This window comes from Heterocephalus glaber, unplaced genomic scaffold (assembly GCF_053883595.1).
Source record: "Heterocephalus glaber isolate CG9 unplaced genomic scaffold, H.glaber_assembly_v1.0 deba00001311, whole genome shotgun sequence".
Classification (NCBI taxonomy): Eukaryota; Metazoa; Chordata; class Mammalia; order Rodentia; family Bathyergidae; genus Heterocephalus; species Heterocephalus glaber.
In genome coordinates this window covers 1-25,516 of record NW_028258251.1, presented here as the reverse complement: position 1 = coordinate 25,516, position 25,516 = coordinate 1, and the positions used below count along the sequence as shown (strand labels likewise).

At 38.7% G+C, this 25,516-nt stretch overlaps 2 pseudogenes across 1 annotated transcript in view; both read right to left on the bottom strand.

Annotated features, from left to right (window-relative positions):
* The window catches only part of LOC147828097 (olfactory receptor 2G3-like), a 28,056-nt pseudogene extending 8,728 nt beyond the window's left edge, over positions 1 to 19,328 (bottom strand). Inside the window, exons 1-2 of the transcript XR_015451313.1 lie at positions 19,257 to 19,328; positions 17,087 to 17,615 (exon numbers count right to left, since the gene is read on the bottom strand). The product of XR_015451313.1 is annotated as an olfactory receptor 2G3-like (transcript). The remainder of the gene's footprint in view (positions 1 to 17,086; positions 17,616 to 19,256) is intronic.
* Positions 5,330 to 21,600, bottom strand: LOC147828096 (olfactory receptor 2C1-like; annotated as a pseudogene).
* Positions 21,601 to 25,516: the final 3,916 nt, after the last annotated feature.

Here is a 25,516-nt window from a genome sequence, read left to right as displayed (position 1 = left end):
GAGTATATTTACTTTCCACAAGTGGATTTAAAATTTTTTTTAAATGAAAGTAACAAGAGAATGTAATAAAATCTAATTGAGCTTGTGGAAATAGCTTTACTTCCTCTTTTTTGTTTATGTAATTTTGTTTTTAGGAAAAGGTGAGCACATTTAACAATAGATTGTCCCTGTGTGCTATAAGGACCTATATTGTGCTTAAGTGACTTAAGTATCTATAATATTTTTGCTTCTAAAGAGCTATCTACAACTACAGTTAGGTGAGAGGGGCATAGTTTTTATCTAACTTTTCTGAGCTGAGAAGGCATGATGTAGGGAAGACTTCAGGTAGGGGTCCCTTCCACTGCGCAAATTTAATATGCCTTAAATAAACATCATGTTGTAATCTAGCAAATTATAAACTGTCTTTATAAAGTCAATCTGGCAGATTTTGGTAAAAAATATAACACATTTATCATTGATTTTATCTGTATGACCACTTGGAATTTGGCAGCCTACAGGCAAGAATAAACAATTTTTTTCAGAAATTAGGGCATTGATACTCAAAGCATAAGCTCTAAAGTAAAAAGCAGGTTGGGGAAAGAGCCATTAGAGCCATTGTTTAGAAACTGTTTTTAAGTGACTAAAATAGTGATTGCAACCCACTGGCTCTTAGAATCATCTACTAACTGAGATGATCTCTAAGTCTGATATTTTGTGATTATTTTTCTAATTTTAGCAGTAAAAGAACAGAAATTTATTATTTTTCATTATTAAGTTTATTGGAACATTTGAGGTATACATTATGATCACATTCATTATTCAGAATTTGTACCTATACGTGATTTCCCTTTCCCCAATCCTCTTCCCTCCCTTAAAGCCCTCTACCCCTCCATATTTACATAAACTTTGATTCCTTCTCTTTTTCAGCTTTTTCTTTCCCTTCTTTCCTTTCTCCTAATCTCCCTCTTTTACCTTCCCCTTTGGACATTTTCTTCCTATTTCAAAATATCTATTACACATTTTTGTCCTCATTTACTTTTTCAGTTTCTTGCACCAGAAAAACAATTCAGTCTTTACACATGTATGTGCTATTTATTTCACTTATGAGTGTGGCCTCAAGTTGTATGCATTCAGTTATAAATGTCTCTACTTTCTCATACTTTATGGATGAGCAGTACTCCATTAAAAAATCCTCACATCTTCTTTATCCAATCACCAGTTAATAGGCATTTGAGCTGTCTCCAAGTTTTAGCTTTTACAAACTGTGTTGCTATAAACATGGGTGCACATATATTGCTATGGCATGATGCTTTTAATTCTTTCAGGAAGATACCCAGCAGGGGAATACCTGGGTCAAATGAGACCTCTAACCCTAATTTTTTGAGGAATCTCCATATTGATTTCCACAGTGGTTCCACCAGTCTACACTCCCAGCAACAGTGGAGAAGTGTTCCTTTTTGCCCACATCTCTGCTAACATCTGTTATTGATTTCTTTTTTTCTTTTTCTTTTTTTTTTTTTTGTACCTGGGATCAAACTCGGGTCCTTGGGCTTGTACAGCAGGTGGCAAAACCAGAGCCAAATCCCTGGCCCATATTGGTTGATTTCTTTATAGCAGCCATTCTTTCTGGAGTGAGATGGAATTTCAGTGTTGTTATCATCTGCATCTCTGAGTGCCCTGTGATGATGAGCACTTTTTCAAATGGTTATTTGTTGCTTCTACTTCTTTGTCTGTGAAATGTCTATTCATTTCAGAGGCCCATTTTTGGATTGGGTCTTTGAACTTGGGGAGTCTGATTGTTTAAAGTTCTTTGTATATTCTAGATAGTACTTCTTTGTCTGAGGAACAGTTGGTAAAAATTCTTTCCCATATTGTGGGTTGTCTCTTCACTCTGTTGGTGTTTTCTCTTCCTGTGAAGAAGCTTTTAAATAAGATGAGATCCACATGGTTAAATCTACTCCTATGTGACTGAGGTTTGGTTCATAAAATCTTTTCCTATGCCAATGTCTTCAAGAGTTGCACCTAATCTGTCTCCCAGTAGATTTAGTATTTGTTTCAATATTTAGAAAATATCAAAAATTTAATAATTTTATAAAACAAATTTAGGTTAAATTTTTTTAAATAACCTCTTGTTTAGCTCTTATAAATTTCCCACAGTTGTTTTTAATGACCCATAACTTTGGTCATCCACTGATGCATGTGAAAACTTCCAGAAGTGGTCAGCAATTGGAGCCTCTTCTTATATCTAACTTTTTAATTATTGTCTTCACTTTATATATCTTTCAGTTATACTTTTCTTTGTTTTTTAGTTCTTTTATTGGTACATTTTAGGTATACCATTCGTTTACATTTATCATTGGGTGTTTGTACCTGTACATGATATATCTTGGTTCTTTTATTTCCCCCCATTACCTGTGCACCCTTCACCCCCTCCTCCCTTCCCTATTTACATAGATTTCATTTCCAATTTTTTTCTTTTCTCATAGTTTTTCCTTTCCCTCTTTTCCTTTCTCCTTCCCCTCTCTTCACTCCTTTGTCTTTGGACCTTTTTTCTTATTTCAAATTATCAATTATTCATTTTAATCATTTTAACCCTTGTTTACACTATCAGTTTCTCACACTAGAGAAACTATTCGTTATTTACACGTGTGTGTTGGGAGCAATGCTACATAATTCTAGGGATAAATCATTGGGTTAGCCTAGTTCTCTTGCCTACAGCCCAGCTACAGAATAACTCCAGTTTGGCCTCCGGTCACAACTGAGACTTCAGTGATCCAGTGATGCTGTGATTCTCCAGGACAAGAAACATCCTGGGAGAACAAACACCTGCTCAGTTCCTCATTGTTCTTGGACTGATTAACATCTTGTTTGCCGGAGATGTACTGAACTCTCTGCAAGCCTTCCATTACACCTTGTTTATCCCAATGTGAACTATTGAACTCTCTGCAAGTCATCTGTTACATTTGTTTCTCCCGATGTACTGAATAAAAGGTGTGGTAAGCTGGGGGCTTTTGTCTTTGCTGCCCAGAGCAGCACTGATCAGACCCAAAGCTCAGCTTCTTCTCGGTCTCATTTTTCTACCTTTCCTGTAATTCGCTGTGTGCTGCCATGGCTCGCAGGAGACCAGGACTCACTGCAGAGGTTCTGGTAACGTCCCCTTCCCCTGTCCCCTACATTTGGCGCCCAACGTGGATATGAATCGGATCCAGGGGTGAACTCGCCTGTGAGACAAACTTGGAGTAAGAGAGACAGCACACGGATCTCCCAGGACGATTTCTGGACTAGGACGAGGGACACCGGTGGTAAGTGTGTCCAGCTGGGGGTAATTTTCTATCTTTGTTGAGTTATAACTATGGGTCAGTCTCTGTCAACAGAACAGCGTAACTTTGCCAAATTACTTAAGTCGCTATTAAAACAAGCTATGTACCCAGTACCTAAGGGTGCTGTGATAGATTTGGTAAAAGACATACAAATATATGTCCCATCCTTTCCCCAGGAAGGGACAACTAACTTAATAACATGGGAACGTGTAGGTACCGTTCTCCGTGAGGCTCAGTGAAGGGGTGATCGTCTCTCCCCCCGAACACTCCCCACTTGGGCCTTAGTCCACTCTGCTCTCAAATTCTCTCAGTCAGTTCAGGAAACCTTGGCTACCCCTCCCCCCACCAACCCTTCTGTCCAGGTTTCCGCTTGTTCGGCTTCTTCTCCGGTTTGCTTTCATCTCACTGCGGCTTCTGCTCCACCGCCACAGCGTGCTGAGGAAGACCCTAATTCTCTAGCTCCTCAGCCATCTCGCAGAGGTCTAGCTGCCCCTCTTGTAAAGCCCTCTTCTGGGGCCACTCCCTATCGCCGTGCCTTGCAAAAGGCTGTGACATCAGGCAAGGCAATGGGAGACCCTTTGTGCTTTCCTGTCTCAGTTTTGCCTGATCCTGACAACTCAGAGGTGGACATGTATGTTCATGCCTCATTTGATTTTAATATTCTAAAGGACCTCAGGCAGAGCGTGCTAACGAATGGTGTCCAAAGCCCCTATACAGTAGGTTTGTTGGACAATGTACTTCAGACTTATTCTCTGATTCCTCATGATGTTTTTCATCTTGCAAAAACGTGCCTATCCCCAGCTCAGTATCTCCACTTTGAGGTGGAACTGCATTCTTTAATCAGGGAACAGGCTCATAAAAATGCTCAGGGAGATGCTCAGTCTAGAGAAGTTACTATGGACATGTTATTGGGCACAGGTGACTTTTCGGATTTAAGCAGGCAGGCCTGTTGCCCAGCGTTACTCTTCCACCAGCTAGAGGACCTCCTGTGGAGGGCTTGGGCTTCTGTGCCAGTTGAGGGTGCGCCGATGAAATCTTTTACTCAAATCATGCAAGGGCCGGTGGAGACTTACACAGAATTTGTAGCAAGATTACAACAAACTGTTAGGAGACAGATTTCTAATTCCCAGGCAGCAGACATCCTGATCTTACAGTTAGCCTATGAAAATGCTAATATGGATTGCAAACAGGCAATAAATCCTGTTCGCTCCTCTAAAGATCTTGGAGCCTATATTAAGGCATGCCAAAATATTGGGTCTCCTTTATACAATTCAGCTCTGATGGCTCAAGCCATCTCCCAACATTTACGAGGTACACACAGTGATTTAAAATGTTTTAATTGTGGAGAAATGGGGCATCTCAGAAAAAACTGTAAAATAAAAGTGGCTTTACAAGCTGAACCAGGGCCACTGAGTCAGGCATCCAGAGAAAACAAGGTACCACCTGGCCTTTGCCCTCGATGCCGAAAAGGCATTCACTGGGCTAAAGATTGCCGCTCCAAATATGATAGGGATGGTGCACTGCTGCTGGGAAACGGAAATCGAGCCCTTCCCCGGGCTCGGGAAACAATAGGGGATCAGGGCCAGGGGGCCCCAGTCCCCCTGAGTCAGCAGTACCCAGTTCAGACCCGTGCACAAGTACAAAATCAGACAACATGGGTGTCCGGAGGGACATTTCTTCCCTCCTCAGGGGAACACTGGGAAGCTCAGGAATAGATCTTTCTGCTGCTCAGAGAGTTCACCTGTTGGGAGGTGAGACTCCGGTATCTGTCCCCACAGGAATTCATGGACCCCCACCCCCCGGAACCATTGGCTTGATACTTGGAAAATTCTCTCTAACCTTGAAAGGCATTACTGTTATTCCAGCTATTGTTGATTCTGATTGTACCTCAGAATTGTGTGTTCCTGTTAGCTCCACAGGACTTTGGGTAATAGAACAAGGAGATTATATTGCACAATTGTTGCTCTTGCCTAAACCACAATTAAATAATGTTAGCGTTAAAAATTCCCAAGAGGGTCCTCAGCCAGAAATTCCTCAAGAAGAAATTTATTTCACCCAAGAGATTTCCAAAAACCGCCCCATGTGCAAAATTAAATTGAATGGCAAATTCTTTACAGGATTGATAGACACAGGCGCGGATGTGTCTGTGATCGGCACATGTTTTTGGCCATCATCTTGGGGGAAAAAACCAACTAAAACATCTCTGGTAGGCCTTGGCACCCCCCATCAAGTTTTACAAAGCTCCATTCCTCTGCCTTATGAAGGGCCTGATGGTCAATTGGGATATATTTGTCCTTACATAGCTCCCATACCTGTAAACTTATGGGGCAGAGACTTGTTGGAAGAATGGAGAATTGTAGTGACTACTTTGCCACCTGAAACTTCACCGGGCCAACAGATGATGTCTAAAATGGGATATGAACCAGGAAAAGGATTGGGCAAGCAACTTCAGGGAACAACACAGCCTATAGAACAGAAACAAAAAAATAATCGCTTTGGAATTGGATATGATCAAAATTTTTAGTTGGGGCTATTGAGGAAGTTTCTCCACCCAAGGCAGCCTTGCCTTTACAATGGAAATCAAATGATCCCATTTGGGTTAATCAATGGCCCCTACCACAGGAGAAACTAACCATTCTACAACAACTCATATTAGAGCAAGTTAACAAGGGGCATTTGGAACCATCTGTGAGCCCTTGGAACACACCTATCTTTGTTATTCCTAAAAGGTCAGGCAAATGGCGTTTGCTTCAGGACTTATGTGCAGTTAATGCAAGCCTCATTCCAATGGGGGCACTGCAACCTGGCTTACCGAACCCAGTGGCAATCCCCCAGAAGTGGCCGCTTATAATTATAGATTTAAAAGACTGCTTCTTTAACATTCCTTTGTGGCCAAGTGACCGACCTCGATTTGCCTTTTCGGTACCTAGCACAAATTTTAAAGAACCAATGAAGCACTTTCAGTGGACTGTGTTGCCTCAAGGAATGGCTAACAGCCCCACATTGTGTCAGCTTTTTGTAGCACAGGCTTTTCAAGCTACTCGTAAATTATTCCCTACTGTATATTTAACACATTATATGGATGACATACTAATCTCTGCAAATACACAACAGCTACTTTTACAGGCCTTTGCTGTTGCAAAGAAGGATTTAGTGCGTTTTGGATTGTGCATAGCACCTGAAAAAGTTCAACTATCTGAGCCTTATATTTACCTGGGTACCTTGTTATCAGAACGATCGGTTAAGCCACAAAAGATACAATTTAGGACAGACAAATTAAAAACATTAAACGATTTTCAAAAATTATTAGGTGATATTAATTGGATTAGGCCTAAAATAGGGATAGCAACTTTTCAATTGCAAAATTTATACAAAATATTACAGGGAGATTCTGATCTTAATTCCCCTCGAAAATTAACTCTGGAGGCACAAAAGGAGCTACAATTAATAGAACAAAGCATACATAACCATCAGGTTTTTCGTATCAACTCTAATTATCCAGTTTATTTGTTTGTGCTTAACACCCCCCACTCACCTACAGGCTTAATAGGGCAATGGTACGAAAAACGGGTCTTTCCCATGGAATGGTTGTTTTTATCTAACCAGTTAGTGAAATCTCTACAATTATATCTAGAACAAATTGCAAAAATAGTTTCCTCGGGACGTAATCGTACCCGACAATTGTTTGGTGCTGACCCTCATTTCATCATTATCCCAATTGATAAGGATCAAATGCAGATGCTGCTACAGACTGCTTTATATTGGCAAGTAGCCTTTGCGGATTTTATTGGACATATAGATAATCATTACCCTAGTGATCCTCTGTTTCAGCTTTTTTTACGACATGAGTTTATTCTCCCCAAGGTTACTCAATTTCAGCCATTGCAAGGTGCCTCAACCTATTTCACTGATGGCTCCTCTAAGGGCCAAGCAGCAATTTGGAGCTCTTCCTTTAGTTATGTGTTGCCTACACCTGGTCTCTCTGCTCAGCGGTCAGAGTTGCTAGCCATTTTATTTGTGATTAAAAACTTTCCCTCCCAACCTCTCAATATTTTAAGTGATTCCTTTTATGCAGTTTGCTTGACTCAAAGATTGGAAGGAGCTATGGTCCGCTCTACCTTAGAACCCAAATTATTAAACCTGTTTTTAAGATTACAAAAGGCCATACGTCAAAGAACTGCTCCCTTTTATATTGGACATATTCGATCACATACGAACCTTCCTGGGCCACTTTCCTATGGCAATACACAAGCAGATCAGCTTATAGGATTCCTTGCTGCTTTTGATCAGGCTAAGGAATCACATAGTTATCTCCATCAAAACTCTAAGGCACTACAACATGATTTTCAGCTATCTCGAGCTCAGGCACGACAGATAGTTATGGCTTGTCCTAGTTGCCAGCAGATTCCACGGCCCATTCCCCCTGAGGGAACTAACCCTCGAGGCCTAGCCGCCAATATGATTTGGCAGATGGATGTGACACATGTTCCCTCTTTTGGAAAGTCTCGATTTGTACATGTCTCTATAGATACATTTTCACACATGATACATGCCACGTGTCACTCTGGTGAGAAAAGTCACCATGTTCAACAACACTGCTTGTCTGCCTTTGCTGCCATGGGAGTGCCCAAAAATATTAAAACTGACAATGGTCCATCATATGTTAATAAATTTATCCAAAAATTCTTTCTTATTTGGCATGTTAAGCATAGTACTGGTATCCCATATAATCCACAAGGACAAGCCATAATAGAAAGGGCCCATGCCACCCTCAAACATCAATTGCTTAAACAATCACATGGAAATCAGCTGCCTCCACAAGCTCGTTTAGATCTAGCCGTTTTTGTACTCAATTTTTTAAATCCCGTAGCAGGTTCCACACAACCACCTGCTATGCTCCATTGGCAAATGGATGGCATGATTAAGACTCAAAAACCACAAGTCCTTTGGAAAGATGTCCAAACAGGTAAGTGGAATGGCCCCGCTGCCTTAATAACTTGGGGGAGAGGTTTCGCCTGTGTCCTAACAGATAATGAGAAAACCTTATGGCTACCCTCCCGGAACGTGAGACCATGGGTCACACTGGTGGAACTGCCAACATCTCACAGAATCAGTGATAGCACCCTGGCTGAAAGCAATGAGCCAGCTGCACCTCAGGGACCCACCTCACCAGCAACAACCAACAAATCCATGGCAGGGTCCAGGACTGAGATGATGCCCCCAGAGGAATGATAATTATAGATTTATGGTAAAAAATTTATGAAGGTGGGGGACAACTTCAAAATGCTCCTTTTATATTTACAGGTATAAAAACGCTTTCATTCCTTCTGATTCTAATCTCGAGATCTCTGTTAATTGACTATTCCAAAGTTTTTGACCAGTCATACAATTATAAATCTAATAATCATAAAAAGGATATTATGATTCAATTTGGCTAAATATATTTGAGTGCACTCTAATTTTATAAATTGTCTTATATGTTTGTCTGTTGTTTGTCTGTTTGTACAGTTGAGCTCAATTTTTTTTTTCTCTTTTCCTTTTCACCTTTTAAAAAAAACTTTTTTTAAAAAAAAAAGATATTCACCTATTGTTAAATTCGCTTACAGATAAATGTTACTAAATTAAAGGCATGCCTTCCTTCCCAGGTTGCTAACTGATCAAAGTGCCACCAAGATTTATTTTATAAAAGTAATGTATATTGTCACCTACATGCAATAATCAAATTGCAATAAGCAGTTGTAAAATAGGAAGATATATATATTCTTATTCTTTGTTTATGAAAATAGATAGAGACTATGGGTACTCCCTTTGGTGAATAAAGAAGTGGCCACCCAGAAAATAATTATTCTGGTCTTAATTCACTAAAGGGACCCCCCTAGTAATTTTTATAATCTTATGGGTGACACACCACAACAAATATTGTCTCAATGTGTTATTATGAATTGATTACATTGGTTATCATTGAAGTTTAAATTCTAAATATGTTGATTACATTGGTTATCATTGAAGTTTAAATTCTAAATATGTTATAAATTGATTACATTGGTTATCATTGATGTTTAAGCGCTAAATATGTCATTGTAAAATGTTTACATTGGTTACGTTCTCAATATGTTATTGTAATATGTCCACATTGGTCATCTTCAAAAGCTTAATTTCTGTGTCATAAACAAGAGTGTTATTAGATGGTTTTGGAACCAAACCACAGTGAAGAACATAAGGTTTTATGTATCTGTGATATTTATTACTGCTCCTTTTCTGGTGTACAACATGTATTCATGCCCTCTAATTGTATGGGTCTTCTAACATTGTTTATGGTAATAACCTTTTGATTCAGGTATTTGCCCTTCTCTTATGCTCCAGCCACCTATGAAAATAGGCACACTTGTAGGCTGATATATTTTCCTTAGATGACATCCTATAAAAAGATAGCTACTCAGGGATCCAACCACAACAGCAACTATCATTGGCAATAATAACAGTTTAACTATATTTTTATTCCAAAATGCTTATATCCAGGTAAAATTATAATAGTTGAGTTCACTACTCCTTTTACAATGCTAATGTTATTGATCTTCTCTTCTGGGTGTTCAACAACCAAAGTTTAGAGACCAAAACTGAAGAGGTATTTGGGCTAAGAAGGCAGCCAATATTTTGGCCCTGGCCCTCCAAGGTCAACAACAATAACAAAAAGATCCAGGACATGAGGGAACCATCTCTGAGATCCTGCATTTTTGGTGAGTCATCCAACCTCCTGAGCAGGGAGGTTGCTGAACACCAAAACAGTAAAGATCCAACAAAAAGTGTGCCAAAGGAATGTCACCTGGAGGAAAAAAATCTCCCATGCTTTCACAGGAAGCAACATGGTCAAGCAAGGCCGTGACATATCCTGATGGGTGACACTGACAGAGGAGCTAAGAGGCTCTATGCATGGTTCCAAGACAGTGCCTGTGGAGACTTAATTGACCTTGTTAGATAACAAGAGATTGATTTTATTTAATATAGGTCTCACCGTAACTTGGTCTTAAACACCCAGTAGAACAGTATAACTAAAGACAATGGTTATTTGAGTTCAACAAAAGTTTTAAGTTTTTAAACCCAATGTTTAAAAACAAATTGTTAGATTTTTTAATCCTTTTACAGCCCCAATCCAGAAAGGTTATGCTTATTATAGACAGCTAAGCCAGTCAAACTATAGATCCTCACACAACATAGGGACAAGCCATTGTTGGGTGTGCTTGCTTTTCATAAAACTCCTTCACATAAAACAAAAAGAAAGGGAGATATGTTGGGATCAATGCTACATAATTCTAGGGATAAATCATTGGGTTAGCCTAGTTCTCTTGCCTACAGCCCAGCTACAGAATAACTCCAGTTTGGCCTCCGGTCACAACTGAGACTTCAGTGATCCAGTGATGCTGTGATTCTCCAGGACAAGAAACATCCTGGGAGAACAAACATCTGCTCAGTTCCTCATTGTTCTTGGACTGATTAACATCTTGTTTGCCGGAGATGTACTGAACTCTCTGCAAGCCTTCCGTTACACCTTGTTTATCCCAATGTGAACTATTGAACTCTCTGCAAGTCATCTGTTACATTTGTTTCTCCCGATGTACTGAATAAAAGGTGTGGTAAGCTGGGGGCTTTTGTCTTTGCTGCCCAGAGCAGCACTGATCAGAACCAAAGCTCAGCTTCTTCTCGGTCTCGTTTTTCTACCTTTCCTGTAATTCGCCGTGTGCTGCCGTGGCTCGCAGGAGACCAGGACTCACTGCAGAGGTTCTGGTAACGTCCCCTTCCCCTGTCCCCTACACGTGTGTCCTATTTATTTCATTTAAGAGTATGGCCTTGATATGCATCCATTTAGCTATAAATGACTCGTTTTTCATACTTTATGGCTGAGTAGTACTCCATTTTATTAAAAAAACACATTTTATCCAGTTTCCAGTTGATGGGCACTTGGGCTGCTTCCAAGCTTTAGTAATTACAAACTGTGCCACTATGAACATGGGTGCACATATATCACTGTGATATGATTCTTTTAATTCTTTTGGGAAGATACCCAGCAGGGGAATAGCTGGGTCAAACTGGACCTCTAGTCCTTTTCTACTGGGTGTTTAAAGCCAAGTTAAGGTGAGACCTATATTAATTAGAATTAGCATCTTTCTCTCTATCAAGGTCACTTAAATTTCCTTAGGCATTACTTTGGAACCATGTATAGAGCCTCTTAGCTCCTGAAGGTGTCAGCCATCGGGATGGATCATGGTCTTGCTTGACCATGTTGCTTTTTGTGAAAGCATGGGAGATTTTTCTCTCTAGATGACTCTTCATTAGCACACTGTACATTTGTTGATTCTTATCCTTTGGCATCCAGCAATCTCCATGCTCAATTTGGGTGACATCAAAGTTCTAAGACCTTGTAGAAAATCCTCTCTCATGTCAGTTTATTGACCTTGGAGGGCTAGGACCCAAATATTAGCTGTCTTTCCTGCTCAGTAACATTTTAGTTTTGATATCTAAACTTTAGTTGTTGAATACCTAGAAGAGAAGGTAAAAAATATTAGCATTGCAATGGGGGCAATCAGCTTAACTAGTATATTTTTATCTGGATATGAAGCAATTTGAAATAGAAAATATAGTTAGAGGACTGTTATTTTTATTAACCATGGTTGTTTTAGTAGTCAAATCCCTGTAGAATATTAACATAAAAAGTTTCAAATTAATAGCCACACATAATGTTTTAGCATGACAATTGTGGTGACATTATCTTTGTAATGCATTTAAATATCCATCTTAGTATAAATAGCCTTTTAGGCAAACACCTATCTGATCACAAAATATTAAATAACACAAAAACTTTCACCTAAATTGTTATCTTTTAATAGTATTCCTTCTAATGAAAATGTATCAACCTATAAATGTACATTTCATCATCATAAGTAGCTGGAGCATAAGATAAAGGCAAATACCTAAATCAAAAAGAGGTTATTCCTATAAACAATATCTCAGAATACCTGTATACTTAGAAGACTTGAATACATTTAGTACATCCTGAAATAAGCAATAGTATCACAATCATGTGAAACCCTTTGATGTTTAATTTAGCTTTGTATCAAAACCATCTTTAAAAAAACAAAATGGTATTATTTTTCCCACATAAAATTTAACCTTTTGAAGATGATCAATATAAATATATCACACTAATGTTTAGAAATATATATTGGGGTAAGTCATTTATAAGTCTATGGAAATGATTGGGGTGCCCCTAGTGAACATAAGCTAGAAATTATTTTTAGAAATTTTCTCTTTTATTGGCCACAGAGAGTCCTGTTTAGCAGTCTCTTTGAACCTATTGCTGTCTGTTTAATTACTTTATTTTTTAAAACAATCTTTAAAAACCAGAGTGTAACAGTTAACACATTAATAATAATAACAATAATAATAATAATAATATTATTATTATTATTTTGGTACTGGGAACTGAAATCAGGACCTTGGTCTTGTAGCACACATTATTTTTAACCAATAAAAATTTTGAGTTATTATATGCAGCCAACAATATACATTGGATTTCTAAAATTAATCTTAACATCATTTTGATCAGCTAGTAACCTGGGGGGGGGGAAGCATGACTTTAACTTTAATAATATTTATCTAGAAGAGAATTTACATTATAGGCAAACTTTTAAAAAATTAAAAAGGCAAAAAGGGAAAATTGTTGAGCTTAAGCAAAATAACTGTAAAATTGGGAAGACACACGTATAAGACCATTTATCTATAAAACTACAGTGCACTCAGATATGTTTTGCCAAATTGAAGTATAATAGCCATTTATAACTTTTATGCATATAACAGTAAATAAGACTAGTCCAACCTTTTTGTGGGTCAATCTACAGAGATCTGTTATTAGAATCAGAAAGAATAAATCCCTTTATATGCAAAAACCCGTTTTAAGGTTAACCCTAGGTTAATGACCTTTCCTTTTGTTTCATTTACTACAAATCTCTGTAATAAACTGGAAACTAACAGGCAAACATACTTATTTCCTTTGATAAATCACTTCCTCCCACTTTCTCCACATATAAGCTTTCCAGTTTTGTCATAATACATCTGTCTTTTTATCCTAACAAGATAAAACTTTTGTCATACAAAATTCTTTCATATCAAAAATATTTATTTTACTTATAGTTTTTAAAATATTTTTCCTCTTTTTCAGTTACCATAAACCTTTTATAACAAACTTGGTTGTGGGTGCTTTGGATTTTCAAATCTTTTTTCCTTTCTCATCTTTTTCTACTCAGATTGTTACACTCAAGAGCAAGTTATACATACAATTACAATGCAGGAATTTTTAATGTACAAGAAATGGGTTTTTTTGTCTGTTTTTTTTTGTACCAGGGATCGAACTCGGGTCCTTGCACTTGTGCAGCAGGCAGCGAAACCACTGAGCTAAATCCCCGGCCCCTGTACAAGAAATGCTTTAAGCACACCAATTAAACACTTGGAAGCCAAAAGGACATTTATGAATTACCTAAAATTTTTAATTTGATTTTTCTTGTAAAACCTCTTTATTCCTGGCAGAGCATGGTCACAGCTTTTAGCTCTGACTATGCAGCTTCAGACTTTTGCAGGCAGCTTCAGGCTGGTAATACTGAGCAAGAACTGGCCTTGGAGCACTTATTTTACTCACTGTTTTGCTCTATGCTCTCCAGAGCTTTTGTAGCTGTTTTTATTACATTTTATTTTCATGTATTTTCTCATTCTAGTTTTTTTTTTTTTAATCTAGACTTTGTTTGACTTTTCCTGAGTCTGACTGTGGCACCCACCTACGTATCCTGGTATGATAATAACAAGTAGTTCTCCTCATGGTTTCATCCTTACTTCCTCTGCAGACATGGTGTAGTCTTAGCAACTGAAGCAGAGGGGAAGCAGCACAACCTCTTCTGGATGGGGAGCACTGAGGTTTGCCTGTAATGATGTTATACTTTATGGAAGAGGTGAGCCTGCCATGTGAGTGATATAAAATTTGGCAAGCAATTGTTTTAAAACTGAAACTAAATGCTCATAATTGACAAGAGTCAACTGAGGGTTGGAAGGAGTGTGTGTGACCATAGCTACAGGTGTGGCCACCTTCTGCTGGGCTAGCTGATATGGTTCAAACACAGAGCAACTAATGAAAGTATCTCATGAGACAGGATTCCCACTTTGCTGAATGTCATGAAGGGTGTTTCCCATGTACCCCTAGAGTATTGGGGTGTTTCAGCTTGGAGAAATCATTGATTATTTTTAACTACATCCTGTAACATTTTAATAATAGTAATCACTGGGAAAGTACACTTTTCTTTCTTTGAAAGCATATGAAACAATTGGGCTTAATGTTGCTCTTCTGTTGAAAGAAATTGCCCCATATTCTAATCCCAGTGGTTAAGAAATTACTCACAGCAAAGCACCGACTTGTTCTGCACCATACATCTTTGGTAATCATACTGTGACATCCAAGTGTCTTAGATATCACCTCTGTTCTGTCACATAGATGATTTCACTTTTTGGTCAAACCACTAACCACATTGGATGCCAGTTATCAGAGATGCTGGCTGAGTGTCTTGTTTTCCAGCAAGGCAATGCAATGCAAAACAAAGGGAGGCCATGGAACCAAAACTTAAACAAAAAGCAGGGAACCAAGATGGACCATGTCAAACATGTGGCAAGGTCAACCACCAACTAGGACTGTTGGTGTTTATTGATTACACAGGTGTGGTGTGTAAGAATAAGGTAAGGGATATGTGTGGAATCTCATAATATCAGCTGACACAGGCAAGGCTTATAGAAAGGAGGATAAGGCATTCTTGCAAAGGAGCAGAACAGACCAAAGGTAGATTTTGGTTAAATAGTAAACTTCTGAAAGAATTAAGGGAGGGGTAGCTCTATGAATGGAATGTGGCTTGGAGCCAAAGGTCCTTGGCCACAGTGTTATCTCACTTTCCAGCTCTGCAGTGTCACAAATCAGGATTTAGATCTTTGTGACAGCCATTGGTGGGGAAACTGTACTAGCCCGTGCAACATTCAACATGCTCCTGTGAGTCACACTGGCTTTTGTCTGGCTCTGAATGTCATGTAGCCAATTCTAAGGAAAGATTATCTGCTCCATATTATACCCTACTCTGATTTTGGACAGGGGGGTTCTGCCACATTAATGTTCCTGGCAAACACATGAACAGACTGAGGGTAACAGGATGAGGAATGACATCCCAAGCAAATGAATTCTGCATGCAAGCAGGAGTAGCTACATTCATATTGATCAAAACAGACTTCAAGCCAAAACTGGTTAGAAAAGATAGTTAAGGTCACTGGATATTGATAGTGGCAACATTTCATCATGAACAATGGCACATTGATATGCATGGAATGCCAGAACACCCAATTATAAAACAAATGCTACAGGACATAAGGGGAAATACAGGTTATATTGCCAAACTCAGAGCTAATAATATACCAAATTGAGGAGAATTGAAAGATTTTCTCTAAACTCTGGAACATGACACAGATATCCAATCTTACCAGTCTTATTCAGTATTATTTTTAAATTTTTTAAGTACATATTTGCATTACATAATGATTACATTTATTGTAGGGAATTGGTACACATTTGTAGCACATCTCAATTCTTTTCTCCACTTCCCTCCACCTTCTTTTATTTTTCTAAAATTTGATTTATTTTTGTATCTTACGTATCATCTTATAAAGTTAATTATCACATACATATTAACAACCAGACCAATAGGCAAAAATATCTAAACACATAAGAAAATTATATTAAATCAAGTTACACATTTAGATACATTGCCCATGATGGATTACAATAGCTCTTATTCAATAGTGTACTGGAAACCTTAGCCTGAGTAATTTCACAAGAGAAATAAATAAAAGGTACAGAAAGAGGAAATGAAAATATCAAATTATACCTGTTTGCAGAAGACACGATTTTATTACTAAATTATATGTGTCATATATGGGATCTGGCTGTGTGTATGTGGGGAAGATAACATGATAAAAGAGAAAAGACATTAGAGAAGGCAAAGGGCTCCAGAGGAGAATTACAGAGGGGAATAGGAGCATGGATGTAATCAAAGCACATTACAGGCATGTTAACGAATATCATAATAAAACACATTATTGTATAAAATTAGTATGTAGTAATAATTATGAGAAAGAGAATGAAATGAAAGAAATATGGAAAGAAAAATGTAATATATGGTGTTTTTCACCAACCTGAAAGTGTATGGACCATGCTGCTTATTCTGTTATTGGAGGACAGACATTTCCAGAAGGACTGTGGCATCTGTATGACTGAAGAAAATAAAACATTCCACTCCAAAGAGTTTTCTTTTTAGTTATCAAGGTGGTTGACCTTGAGAAGTGGAGACACTTAGGGGAATTCATAAATGCCTGTTTGGAAAAATAGAGATAATATGCCTGTGTTCATTAATGAATGCATGTAATTGTTTAGACAGGCAGTGACCTGGCTTTACAAGACAACACCCACCCCTGGGATTGCAGGATACTCTTCCATGCTGTCTGCACATCCTTGTTGCTCAGGGTGTAGATGAGTGAGTTGAACACTGTGGTGATGATACAATATAAGAAGGAGAGGAACTTGGCCAGGGAACTCTCGGTGGCTGGAGGTACATGTAGAGGCCTGGTCCAAAGTATATAGTGATCACCACCAAGTGAGAAGTGCAGGTGCTGAGTGCCTTGTGCCTTTCTTTAGATGAAGACAGTTTCAGTATAACCTGGCAATGAGGGTGTAGGATATGACCACGAGCAGGGCGGCCATCATTCCAAAGGAGATGTCTAGTACAGCCAGGGCCAGGTCATTAGCAGAGGTGTCCCCACAGGCCAGCTTGGTCAGCACAGGCACCTCACAGAAGTGGTCCAGGATGTGATGTCCACAGAGGGGAAGCTGGAGGGTCAGTGTGGGTTGGAGCAGAGAACTGGCCAGGCCACTGGACTGGGATGCAGCTGCCATCCTCACACACACCCAGGGATGCATGATAAGAGTCTACTGGAGGGGCCAACAGATGACCACTTAGCATTTGATGGCCTTCACAGCCTGTAGTATGAATTCAGTGGTGTCAAAATATAGGCCTGTGTGATGTAGCCCCAGGAAGCTATTGTCTTGTGTGTTCCCCAGAGGTTGGCCAGCAACTGGGGGATAGTGGTGCTAGTGAGACCAAGGTCCAGCAGAGAGGCTTTCGAGGAAGAGGTACATGGGTGGCTGGAGTCTGGGGTCCACCAGGAAGAGGATGATGGAGCTGTTACCTATTAGGGTGAGGAGGTAGGAGACCAAGACTACTGCAGAGAGGGACCTCTCCAGGCATGGAAACTCTGAGAAGCCCAGCAGGTCAAAAGTGTTGGGAAAACTCATATTTCCCCTTTCCTTTGCACTAGTCTTTAATATATGGCTGGAAGCAAAGAAATTTTTTAAAATAAATATGCCTTTTCTATGTCTTTTCCCCTTTTCCTTTTATTAGTAGATGCTTACAATGGTTGATAGTTTCACACAGAGCTTCATACCCTATGAACTTTATCTTCCTGAAAGAGGGCATCAGATGAACTTTATTTGAGGCAACATTTTCTCCTTTTCTTTTCTTCCAAATTTTTTTCATGATGACATAAAATTTTTTATTCAAAAATTTTTAAACATGCAGCTTAGTGGTATTAAGCACATTGATAATGTTGTAAAACCATCACCACCTTCAATTTTCTGAATACTCTCTTCTAGGAAACTCAATCTGTACCTATGAGATATCTCATTTTTTTCCAGACAAGTGACCTTTATCACACTAATTAGAATCAAGACTGCTTTCACTGTGTCCCATAGATTCTGATACGTTGTATTGTCATTGTAATTTAATTGTAGGAACTGTCTGATTTGCTTAATTTCCTCTCTGACCCATTGGTTATTCAGATGTGTGTTGTTCAATTTCCATTTGTTTATGAAATTCTTCTGGTTTCTTTTGCTATTGATCTCCAACTTCACCGCACTATGGTCTGATAATATACAGGGGATAACTTCAATTCCTTTGCATTTACTTGCTTAAACATGTTCCATGAGTGACTATATGGTCTACTTTTGAGAATGACCCATGTGCAGTTGAAAAGAATATATATTCTGATTTTGTGGGGTGGAACACTCTGTAAACATCTGTTAAGTTCATTTCATCAAGAGTTTGACTGAGTTGTGTTATTGCATTGTTTACATTTTGTCTAGTTGATCTATCTATTTGTGACAGTGGGGTATTGAGGTCCCCCACCACTATTGTATTAGTGCTTCTTTGATTTCTCATGTCTGTTAGTATTTGTATTATATAAGTGGGTGAATTAGTGTTTAGTGCATATATGTTTATGACTGTAATCTCTTCCTCTTGGATTGTTCCCTTTACAAGGATGTAGTGCACTTCTTTGTCTCTCTTAATCAGTGTTGGTTTAAAATCTACTTGATCTGCAAAGGGGATTGCTCTGCCTGCTTTTTCTTGGGTTCCTGTCATATGGAGTATCATTTTTCACCATTTAATTTTCAGTTTATGAGTTTCTTTCTGAATTAAGTGTGTTTTTTGTATGCAGTATATTGTTGGATCTTGATTCTTGACCCATTCTGCCAGTCTATTTCATTTGATTGGTGAAGTTAGAACATTAGCATTGATGGTTATAACTGATACATATTGACCTATCATTGTCATGACTTTTTATTTTGGTTGGATTCTCCCCCTTTGTGCTTAATTTGCTGTCCTGGCAGATGGATTCATTCTACTGGGCTTCTTGGGGTTGTAATCCTCATCATCTTTTCCTAGGATATTGTTTAAAATTTTTGGAGTGCTGGTTTGGTATTCATGAAGTACCTAACATGCTCTTTGTCATGAAAGTATTTATTTCTCCATCAATTTTGAAAGATGGTTTTACAGTGTACATCAAAGAAACAATAATATTTGTAGTTGGAGTTTCATAATCTTCAGCTTTTATAATTTGCAACATTGTGGATTTCAGTTTGAAAAATCACAGTATTAGCTTCATCTCTTGCATTTTTCATGTAGATTTTTGTGTAGATAAAACAGATTTTATTTTACATTTCAGTTTTTCATACATATTCAAGTAATTTAAAGAACATATGTGAGCTTAAATTTTATTGCACCAAAGGGACAAAGAATTCATTTAAATTAATACTTGAGTTCAAACGTTATGAATTTACAAATTCACTGGAGGAGAAACAAAAAGAAACATTTTAAGAAGCACAGAAAGAAGAGAGAAGTTAAAATGTAGTCATCTCATACCTCCTGCCAAATATCACAGGATGGTTTGAGGAAAACTACAATGAAGTTCTAAAGATGAAGACACACTTTTAGATCTGCAGGCTCTCTAATGTCAAACAAAATTATTAAATAATAAATAAGCAATTTTATATACTGTTTAATATATTTCTAGTAGTGATATATGCCTATATATCTCTTTATGAAAAAACAAGCATAGGTAGATGCTTGAAGAAAGAGAGAGAGATAATTATCTTAAAGAAAATTCTTGTCAAAAATACAAAAGACTAAAACAGTCAGGGACATGTTTGAGATATTTGTGCATAAGCAAGAGCGGTACACAACTGGAGTTAGTTAAGAAAGAGGAAAGTTATTTGCAGTGAGATATGAGAGGCATCAAAAATCAAGATATTTTTGGACCATATAAGTCATGTAAAGACTTTGGATTGGATTTCCAGGATTATGAAATACTGTTGAAAGTTTTACACAATTGGAATGAAGTTCTGAAATATTGAAGAAGAAATGTGAAAAAAAAATTAAGCTTTTCAGAAAATAAGAGAAAAATAGTTGTGATATTGTATTAAGAGTATATTACAATCAAAGAAAGACTTGAACCAACCATAGCGTAGATGTTCAAATTTGTTAATGCATATAGTTTATTCATGTAGTTAACAAATGTATATATGGCAGATACTATTTTATAGATGAAAAAATTTTGTCAGAACTAGGTTAAATGATCTGATCTAGATCACAGCTAGAAATTGGTAGAGCCAGTATTACATACTAGATCTCATTCCATAACCTTCACCAAAATTATTTTTGGAGGCTGTTCTCCTTTAGGTCTTGAAATACATCACTCCAAGCTGTTCTTGCCTTGAGGGTTTGCATTTTCAATTTATCCATTAGTGGATGTTTAGTTTTATTCCACACCCTGGCTATTGTGAATAGTGTGGCAGTGAACATGGATGCATGTATCTCTTCCCATAGGTAAGTGGCCTATGCAGAGCAAAACTTTGGGAAGGAGAGAGTAATGGTTCTATTTCAGATTTCAGACAATACAATTTTCCAGGCAATACAGTTTCTCCTGTATACAGATTAAAAATTTGAGAAGGAACCTCTCCTCTTTGATGTCATTGAAACTCAGTTTGAAAATCAGAGAAGCCAATAGCAATGATCCATATATTTGCTTGCTCCAGGAGACAGGCAAAGATCATTTGGCTTATAAAGGCTTCACCCCACGCTGGGATTTCATGATCCTCTTCCATGCTGTCTGCACATCCTTGTTTTTCAGGGTGTAGATGAGTGGGTTGAACAGTGGAGTGATAGCACAGTAGAAGAAGGACCGGAACTTGGTCTGGGAAAGAATTTTAAGAGGCTGGAAGTATAGGTAGATGCCTGGTCTAAAGCACATGGTGACCACCAGCAAGTGGGAACTGCAGGTGCTGAGTGGTTTATGCCTGCCCTCAGCTGAAGGAAACTTCAGTACAGCCCTACCAATGAGGGTGTAGGAGATGACCACCATGAGGGGAGCCATCACTAGACAAGGGATGGATCCTAAAGCCAGGGCCAGCTCATTGGCAGAGTTGTCCCCACAGGCCAGCTTGATGAAAATAGGTATTTCACAGAACAAGTTGTCCAGGGTGCAGTGCCCACAGAAGGGAACTTGGAGTGTGAGAGTGGCTTGGAGCAAAGCATTGGCCAGGACCCTGGAGTAGGAGGCAGCTGCCATCTGAACACACACCCAGGGACACATGATGAGTGCACTGGATTGGCTTCCAGATGGTCACATAGTGATCAATGACCATCATGTCATGCAGAAAGCATTCAGTGCAAGCTGTTCACTGAAAATATAGACCTGTGTGATGCACTCTCAGGCAGAAATGGTCTTGTCTGGTCCCCAGAAGTAAGGCCAGCAGCTGAGGCACAAGGGTGCATGTCACACTGAAGTCCAGAAGAGAGAGGTTTCCAGAAGAGAGAAGAAGTACATGGGTGTCTGGAGTCTAGGTCCACCAGGGAGTGGAGGATGATAAAGCAGTTCCTCACTAGACTGAGGAGGTAGGAGACCAGGACCACTACAAAAAGTAGCTTCTCCAGCCACGGAAACTCTGAGAATCCCAGCAGCACAAAAGTGTTGGGAAAAATCATGTTACCTCTTTCCATCTGTCTTTAATACAGTGGCTCCTTGACTTACAGACTAGATCAGTTCCTGAGCTTGGTTGTACCTAAGTCAGTAAGCCTAAGATCTGGATTTTTACCTGGGTTCATGCTATAGGTTACAAGAGGCAAATGAATCTTCCAGTAACCCTATTAACCCAAGTTTTTCATATGTCAAGTCAGTGGTAATTTGAGGGTCCACGGTATATGGTTAAAAGAAAAAGGATAGATTTTTTAAGATAACTGTGAATTTTCCATTTCTTTTTCTCTTTCTCACTAATGCATATTTACAATTCCTAATGTTACATTCATTTGCAGCTACATAACTTAGGAAGTTTTTTGGTTTTTTGGTTTTGGCCAGAAAGAGAACATCAATGGAGTTTGCTTTAGACAAACCCCACATTTTTATTTTTCCAAAAATTTCTGCACCAACATTTGTTATAGGTTTCCCAACAAAAAGACAATGCCCATGAAAAATCTCCAATTTCAATATCTTTTCAATAGCTGTGACTAAGGATGAGCTCATGCTCCCATTTTCCTTGGTACTGATCAAGCAGGGAAGCCCAGTTTTTAAAGGGAAAAACTTCACAATAGAATGTCATAATCTCACCTTTGAGCAAGGACAGGGTACAGAAGCAGATTGCAAGTTAGATTAAAGTCCAATTTTTGGGATCCAACAGGAAATTTCTATCTTTATGGTTAGGACCACAATATAACATGTCCTGTCCTTTGTTCCTAGTCATGAGGCAAGATATGTCCTGTCCTTTGTTCTTAACCACAAGATAAGCTATGTGCTGGTTAGGTTATCACTTTGAAAAAAGCAGTCTGGGGAGGAAAAGGGCTAAAGTTCACATGCAGGCTATTGGGAGATTTCTGGTTAATTCACTTCACATTCACAAAACATAAAATTTACTAGCTCACAAGCACTGAAAAATGTAGTTAAGTAATGAAGTATGCTGATGTTTCACAACTAGTGCCACCATCCACTTCCTGAATCTTTTCATCTTGCAAATTCAGTCTGTCCTGTTATATAACTCTTTATTGTTCCTCACTGTGGAAATCTCCATTCTCCTCTCTATATAACTTTCATCACACCAAGTTAGCATTAGGCATTCCTTATGTCATTATCTTCTTTCTCTTACATCTTGTCTTAAAATTTTATCTGTAACTGGAAGTATATTCAAGATACGGAACTTTTGTGTCTCTTATTACATAACTGTAAAAGTACATTTATACATTCATTTCCCAGTTGAGGCAGACATTGTCTCCATATTTTTGGTATTGTGATTAATGCAGCTGTTCACACTGGTGTCCAATTCCTCCTTATGCCCTGTTTTCCACTTCTTTGAGTGTAGACTCAGAAGTGACCTCTCTGCAACCTGAGGTGACCCTAGGTCAATTCTGTGGAGAACAGGTGTGCTCTTTTGCCCCACTGATGTGCTGTTTTCCTTCCTCCACCAGTGCATCAGGGCTCCAGGCATCCACATGCTGGTCAGCTCTGCTATTTCCTGTTGTTTGTCTTTGATAGTCATCATTTTATTAGGCATGAAGTTGAATGTAATTTTCTGCACCTTTTTGCACTATAGAATCTACCATAATTTTTTTTACAGAGCCCAAGTAGACTAAAAGGTCTTCACAATGCTTTCTCTCTCTTCTTCACTCATACCTACATCATCTTTATGCCAACTTTACAAAAAATTTTCATTATAAAACATAAGGTTTTATATATATGGAATATTTTCATATATGCTTCAAGTTGAAGAACATATTTTACCTCATGAATGGGAAGGATATGCATAAACTAGTTTCAAAAACTTAAACCATGAGACTTAAAACAAAATTACTTAAAAACTAACAAAAATATGAATTGACACTTTATAAAATGTAATGAGCATTTTTCCAATTTATGGATATTGCAGAACCAATATTTATATCAATCTGCAGATGCTTAGTCATCAAGAATTCTGGAGACTCAGAAAAATTCTCACTACATGTGTGGGGCAAATAGTACACAAGGTTTCAGAAAGAGAGAGATCTTGGAATAAAATAGTCATTATCTGTCATGATAACTGAAAGAGATACTAGTGGCCAGTAATGAACAGATTGCTTCTGAGAATGTATTTAGTACAATCAAGAGAATATTAGTTCCAACCAAACAGGAAAAGCAGCCTTATTTGACAGTGACGTTTGGATACTGGTTGTGAACACCATGTTTATGGCTGGGAGCCAGAGGTAGGATGACAGGCAGCATGTTATGTCTGGAATAATCCTACTTGAGTCCTCGCTGGCCTGACACAGTGACCCTGAAGACTTTAAAGAGGGCACATCTATACCTTAATAGTCTCCCTCAGGCACTAAAATGCAACCAGTCATATTCTCTGTTGGGATTTGGAGAAGACTTAGTGGATTAACAGCATGTATGGAACAGAAGGCATGCAAAAACTGGTGACATCCTCATTCTAAAAATGATATGCCCCATAAATGATAAACAAGTTAACAAACAACAATCATGGTAACCCACAAGAGCACACAAGAATCAATTTGGCAGCAGAGCAGTTGTGTTGTGATTGGTCAAATGTTGACTGTTTCTTACAGCTCAAAGTTAAGGAATCCACACCCCTTAGTGAGCTTCCAGCTAAGACTCACTCTCCTCATCTCTAGACCAAGGATCATCATGTCTCACACACAGTTTGCCCTTTATCAATGGGGATAAAGACTGCACACCTTTGTAATGAATTCAGAGGACAGTGGAGCAGAAACTCTGGGCCATGTACCAGAGAATTCAGAACATCAGCGGTACAGAGCTGCACTCTCCTAAGACCAGTGTTTCCTCACTGCCTCCCTAGGGTACACCAATCTGCAGGAGACAGAGCTGCAGAAACAGCAGCTCCAGGCTGTGTGGTGTCAGAGAGCAAACTGCAGGAGGATTCTGCTTCACATGAAATCTCCACTTACAGGACAAGGGAACTTGGTTCTAGAATTTAGTGAAAAAATTATGAAAGCTTTCTTTGATCTCACACTTGAATCACATAGAGTAAAAGGGAAGTTTTGGGAAAAGTTATCCATTGGGTTTCTTTTTTTTTTTTTTGGTAAGGGGGATCAAACTCGGGTCCTTGCACTTGCACAGCAGGCGGCAAAACCACTGAGCTAAATCCCCGAGCTAAATCCCCGGCCTCCATTGGCTTTCTTAATAGAGATACTGCCCTGATTATTAAAATCCAAAGAAACCATTCATTACATATTGACAAGTCTTGTTTGGTCTGTATATTTGTGTTTGTTTGCTTAGACAACCTTTGATGATTGGATTTTAAATAAATGCAATGGTTGCACAGATGGCTTTGAGGGGGACACTGAAGGCTGCCAACCAGCTTCTCCTTTGAGATCCTGGAGGTGTTGCAGAATTGTTGGTACATGAACATCATGGTCCTTACATGGGCTCACACTGGGAGGAGACAGAAGTATGCTTCAACAAATGACTTGCAGAGAGTTCAATAGTTCACATTGGGATAAACAAGGTGTAATGGAAGGCTTGCAGAGAGTTCAGTACATCTCTGGCAAACAAGATGTTAATCAGTCCAAGAACAATGAGGAACCGAGCAGATGTTTGTTCTCCCAGGATGTTTCTTGTCCTGGAGAATCACAGCATCACTGGATCACTGAAGTCTCAGTTGTGACTGGAGGCCAAATTGGAGTTATTCTGTAGCTGGGCTGTAGGCAAAAGAACTAGGCTAACCAAATGATTTATCCCTAGAATTATGTAGC